Source organism: Stenella coeruleoalba (genome assembly GCF_951394435.1).
Source record: "Stenella coeruleoalba genome assembly, chromosome: 3".
NCBI classification, from domain to species: Eukaryota; Metazoa; Chordata; class Mammalia; order Artiodactyla; family Delphinidae; genus Stenella; species Stenella coeruleoalba.
The window spans coordinates 109,776,024-109,782,439 of record NC_137148.1 but is presented as its reverse complement, the minus strand read 5'-3'; the positions used below and the strand labels follow the sequence as shown (position 1 = coordinate 109,782,439).

The window sequence follows — 6,416 nt, the reverse complement described above, 5'->3', positions numbered from 1 at the left end:
AACAGAATCATATTCTAAAGGGTGACCATCATTCTCTAACTAAAACAAATATAAACGAATACGACATTTTTAAGTGCCAGATCAATATGGTCTAAAGCCTCTATAAGGACTGTGTGTAGGTGAATAAAGACAGCTAAGTGAATGTGTGTAAAGTGTAGCAAAAGCAGACAGATTTTTATGTACAGTATTCATAGAACGGAAAGTTAAATATTTTTGCAGTGTGTATTTAAAAGAGAAACTCACCACAATAGTGCCATCTAAATATCTTTGTAAAGTTAATTTAATGTCCTTTAGAAGTGGGAGTCTGGTGGAACTGTGTTGGATTTAAGACAACATTTCACTCTTCCGTATGTTGTGAGCCTTGTGGGTCACCTCACTGTGCTGCATATGCAAGGACGTGTGCTTTGCCATCCTATGTTGTGAACAGCTGTTCTAAAGGCACAGTGAGTCCAGGGTAGACTCGTACTTACTATGGTCAAGAAGTCCAGCGGTGTCCCACTGTAGAGATCCCAGTGAAGTTTGTCCAAAATAGCCAGCTCCATCCTCAGCAGCTCATTCGGGGAATAGCCAGAGCCATAGTGCTTTATGAAGTCTTTTATGCGTGGAATTAACTGTAAAAAGAAAATAAAGAGGCCAAAGCCCTACACCATGTCATGGTAGCTTTTGTTTTCTTATCCCTGGGGACTGGGCATCCATGACCCTAGTAGAGTTGTCTTCCACTGACCCACCACAGAAAATGCTTCTGAAAGGAAAACCAAACCCGATCTTGGCTATCTGTCAAGTCCCCAGGTATTGTGACAATATGTAGTGAATGTCACATGGTCACCTGCTGCCAACAGGTCTTGATCCCCAACTGCACTCCAGCTCATACCTGAAGGTGCTTTGGAGGCTGGGGCTGTGCCGTCTCCCCCATTCAGCTGTAACAACGCACTCAAAGCTTTCCAGCTGTGGGCTCTACCCATTCCCTGTTCCCAATCCTTACCATGATTCCTTGTCATAGAGAGGAGTATGCCTTTGAGCTTCCTGGTCTGCGTCAGACAGACTCATTGATAAAACCTCCCATGGTTTTGGCAGCACCATAGCTGCAAACACATTCCTTTCCGCCCTTATTGAAGGCAGTTCAGTTCTGGAAAAACTATGACTTTTCCCCAGAGAAACTAATAAGGCTTGTCTATGAGTAAACATGCAAGTACCAAGTGCACTGAAGACTTGGTCCTACTTTTTTAGTTAAACAAAGTATTACTATATAACTGTATAGTAGTATTACTACTATAACCTCTAGAAATATTTCTTTTAAGGGTTATTTACTTGATTTTTAGTTGGACAAAAGCATCTTTGGGGGCACGAATTATATAATCATAAACAGGGTTAAAATAAATTTTATTGAAGGTTTGGAACTGGACACACAAGTGACTTTTTCTGCCCCCATGGACGCTGAGATCAGCCAAGGGAGACCTTGTAGAAATGGCAGTGGTTCCACTATCCCCCAAAGGGGGAGAGGTTGGGGGGAGGGAGGAAGGAAGGGAGGTCTGGGAAGGATATTGGGAGAGGATCTTCTGAACAGAAGCCACAGTGAAACTGAGAAGTTCAAGCAAGCCTGAAGCACTTATGGGGGCTTCTCTTCCACCCACTGCACATGGCCCTCCTGCCCCTCTTGGAGAAGGGTCCCAGAGTCCCTGAACACCAGTTTCTTTGACACAGCCAAGTCCTTAAGTCTCAAGCAGCTTTCTTAGATGTAGTTTCTGGGGGTGGTCATTAGGCCATATGGTTTGGGAGGCCTTTTTCTTCTGCTTAATGGGAGGTGACATGTGGCATCAACCAATGAGGCAAGATTATATCTGCTAGGAAGTCAGACCTCTGGGTTTGCTGGGCCAGGACAATTCTGCTGTTCTAATTACCCATTTGTGGGGTCCCAAAGTCTGACAAGCCTAAGGAAGGGACAGCAGAAGTCCTGGAAGGTATGACTTTTCCAAAATGCCCATTCCCAAGGCCACAGACCTTTCAGGAAACTTGAGTGTTTCCAGCGTTACACACCCCTATACCTCAAAAGCAGCCCTGAATGAGCTTCCAGGGATGCATACCTCCTCTTCTTCATTAACTTTTGCAGCAAGTCTCAAGGAAGTAATTGTAACACAATGGAGTAAACACTTTTTTATCTGCAGTACGGAAGAAACACATATGAGCAGAATATGAATGCCAGAAACTGTAAAGCGTCTGTGGGTTTTTTTTTTTAAGAAATTAAGTTTTGCCTTTTTAACTTTTTTTAAGACTGATTGTATTTATCCACAAGGAAGTGACCCCCATTTTTAGATGTGACCCATAAAAACCTCCTGGTTTCAGAACCACAGATGACTAGTCAATAGTCCTTTGTTAGAGGACTGACTGGAGGTGGGAAATATGGCACCATCTCAGGGAGCACACGGTCCCATCCTGACCTCAGGCTGCATTGTACTGGTCCAGACGAGCACACCCCACCTCATCACAAAGGGAGTCCTTTCCCAGCTAGGTCCTCTCACGCTCCCCAAGTCGACCGACCCCTGATGGCCACACAACACAGAGTCAGACAGGCAGATGGTAGGATGTTCCAATTCCAGTTCTACCACTTGGAGCCATTTACTGAATTGATGAGGCTCAGTCTGAGCACCTGGGATGGCTCACCTCTTAGGCAGCAATGGGAAATAGAGGTCAGTTTGCACCCCCAACATCTGTCACCATCCCTCATAGACTTCCCTACCTTTACTGAAACTATGAGGCGGCTGAAGATAGTGAGAGCCAGGTTAAAAGTGGTCTGGGAGAAGTCAAAGATGTTCTCAACTCTCAGGAGCCCCAACACGACTTCCTGGAAAGCTTCGCAAATCTCCACCTGCTGGAAGAAGGAGGTGGGGCAGAGGAGGGACGGTCGCTGGTGGCCAGTCTCGGTCCATCAGTGGCTGAACAGTCTGCTTACGGTGACCAGAGGGGCTGTAAGAAGCCTCTTCACCTTAAATCGCTGTCGGATAAGGGGCCTCTCTTACCCAGCGCCTCCCCCATTCAGACCCTCTCCTTCCTGTGCCCGTTTTTTGGTCTTCAGCAGGGTTCCCCAACTCAAACAAGCCCTCCTCCAAAACACCTACTAGAGAAGCACCGTCTCAGTGACAAGCTGGCGAATCTCGACTCTTGCCTCGTGCGGGGGATGCACCTGGGGAAGGTGCGTGCTCCAGGGTGCGGCTCACCTGATGGCGGGTGCAGGTGGAACCCGGCCGCGTCCCGTGCGCGCGTGAGGAGGATGAACGTGCTCTCGGGAGGGGCCCCCGCGGGAACCGGTACCTGGATTCGGCCCCCCAGCCACAGGCGCGCCTCGCGGCCCTGGGCCTGGGTCAGGTGGGCATCCAGCTGGCGCTCGTCCAGGACGCCTCCCCAGTCGCTCGGCACCAGCACGGGCCGGCTGGGAACCGGGGGCGGCGGGGGCGGTGGCCCCAGAGCGGCGCCGGGGGCGGGGCGCGCAGCTGACCGAGGCCGCATTGCCCCCCGCGTGGGTCTGGTCCACGACGGCTCCGGGAGACTGACCGCTCCGCGCAGGCAAGCCTCCGGGAAACTTCTCCGTATCGCCGCGGGGAGAGAGACGTTCCGCGGAGGCGGCGGGAGAAGACAGCGAAGGACTGTTTCGCCCAGACTTTCGTCCGGACTCTCACCTGGACGCCGGACGGATCTTATCTCCGAGGCGGACGTCTCCGGCGCTGGCCGCCCGCCGGAAGCCATGGCAACGCCAGATCCCGGGTCTGGGTCCCGGCTTAGCCCGGCTTTTTCTAACCCAGCGCCCGGGACTTGCAGCTGGCGCTGCCACGGGACGGGGCGGGGCGGGCTCTTACTCCACCCCCACGTCCCTCCACTGAGCGCCTCTTTCCCCACCCAAAGCCCGCGCTACAGGCGCAGAGTCCCGAGCGGAGTCCCTAGCCTGGGATGAAGCAGCTGGTGACCACGCCACCCTGGAGAAGGTAATTTATTGAAGCCCTGCAATGCGTTAGGCGCTGGGACATAACAGTGGATAGAACTAGACGCGGAACTTATATTCTAGTCAGGAAAGAGACAATAAACACGAGTAGAATATATGGAAATCCCAGCAAATCCACTCCTAAGTAAATGTCCAACAGAAATGCATGTGTGTGCACCAGAAGACACCTACATGATGTTCACAGCAACACTATTTGTAATAGCCCCAAACTGGATACAACCCAAATGTCCATCAACAGTTGAATGGGATAAACACGGATAAACAAATTGTGGTATATTCACACAATGGGATACTACACCACATTGAAAAAGAATGAACTGCTATACCCGATAAGGAAGAATCTCACAAACAATATTGAGTGTAGGGAGACAGATAGAAAGAATTCATACTGTATGATTCCATTTATACAAACTATAAAGGAGGGAACTATAATGTTAGAGTCAAGGTAGTGGTTACCCTTGGGGGCATACTTCTATGTTGAAAACTACAGACATCACGGAAAGAAATTAAAGAAGACCTAAATATAATACATGGGGAGACATTCCGTGTTTATGAATTGGAAGATTTAAATTGTTAAAATGGCAATACTTCCTGAATTGATCTATAAATTGAACATAATCCCTGTTAAGTTTCCAGCTGTCTTTTTTGCAGAAATTGGCAAGGTGTTTCTAACATTTCTATGAACATGCAAGGAATTCAAAATGGCCAAAACTATCTTGAAAAAGCAGAATAAGATGGAGGCTTCACAGTATCTGATTTCAAAACTTACTACAAGCCTATAGTAATAAAGACAGTATAGGGACTTCCCTGGTGGTCCAGTGGCTAAGTCTCTGGGCTCCCAATGCAGGGAGCCTGGGTTTGATCCCTGGTCAGGGAACTAGATCCCACATACCGCAACTAAGAGTTCACATGCTGCAACTAGGAGTTTGCATGCCACAACTAAAAGATCCGGCATGCTGCAACTAAGATCCAGCACAGCCAAATAAATAAATAGATAAAATAAAATTAAAAATAAAATACCCAATCCTAAAAAAAAAAAAAAGACAGTATAGTACTGGATAGACATATAGACCAATGGAATTGAATTGAGAGTCTGGAAAACAACCCTCATATTTATGACCAATTGATATTTGACAAGGTTGCCACAATAATTCAGTGGGGGGGAAAACAGTCTTTTCAGCAAATGGTGGTGGGACAGATGAATATTCACTCACATGTGGAAAAATGAAGCTGGATCTCTATACCATATCATATACAAAAATAACTCAAAATAGATCATAGATCTAAATGTAAGAGTACACAGAACAGCATCCAGAAATTAAAAAGACAATACACATAATAGAAAGCATGTGTATATCATATATCTGAAAAGAGACTTGTATTTAGAATATATAAAGAATTCTGAACAACTTAATAATGAAAAGATGATGAAAAAGGCAAAGAATTGACTAGACATTTCTCTGAAGAAGATATTCAAATGGTCAATAGCACATGAAGTGATGTCCAACATCACTAGTCATCAAGGAAGTACAAATAGAAACCACAATGAGGTGCTATTTTATACCAGTAGGATGGCTGTAATAAGAAAGGTAAGACAAAAGCAAGTGTTGGTGAGGATGTGGAGAAATTATAAACCTCATACATTGCTGGTGGTACAGTCACTGTGGAAAACAACTTGGCAGTTCCTCAGAATGTTATTTAGAGTTACCAAATGATCCATCAATTCCACTTGTAGTATATACTCAAGGGAAATGAAACGTTCACACAAAAACTTGTAGCAGCATTATCCATAGTACCAGAAAGTGGAAACAACCCAAATGTCCATCAATTGACAAATAGATAAAAATGTGGTATATGCATACAATGGAACATTATTTAACCATGAAACGTAAAGGATTACTGATATGTGTTACAAAAGGGATGAATCTTGAAAACATTATTCTAAGTGATAGACGTCATTTCACAGAAGGTCACATATTATATAATTCCATTTATATGAAATGTCCAAAATAGGCAAATCTATAGATACAGAAAGTAGATTGGTGGTTGCCTAGGGCTGGGATGTTGCAGGGGGGAAGGAGGAATGATGGCTATGAGTGTAGTGTTTCTTTTTGGGGGGATGAAAATGTTTAAAATTGATTGTGGTTATGGTTGCACAACTCTGTATATAGTAAAAATCATTGAATTGTACAATTTAAATTGGTGAATTGTATGATGTGTGATTATATCAATAAAGCTGATATCATATTTACAGTATATCAGAGAGTGATAAGTACTACGAAGAAATATAAAGTAGGGAGGGGAGATAAGAAGACTGGGGCTGAAGGTTGGAATTTTAAATAGAAGGATCATTGGTAGGGTTCACGGAGAAGGTGATGTGTGAACAAAGATATTCTGAAGGAGGTGAGGGAGTCAAGCAGATATC

At 45.5% G+C, this 6,416-nt stretch overlaps 1 long non-coding RNA gene across 1 annotated transcript; it reads right to left on the bottom strand.

Moving 5' to 3' along the window:
- Positions 1-385: 385 nt before the first annotated feature.
- On the bottom strand, positions 386-3,404 carry LOC307185148. Its single transcript, XR_013827891.1, has 4 exons — positions 3,213-3,404; positions 2,735-2,866; positions 2,082-2,156; positions 386-611 (listed from the first exon to the last, which is right to left on the bottom strand). It is a non-coding gene; the product is annotated as an uncharacterized lncRNA (long non-coding RNA).
- Between the last annotated feature and the right edge of the window lie 3,012 nt (positions 3,405-6,416).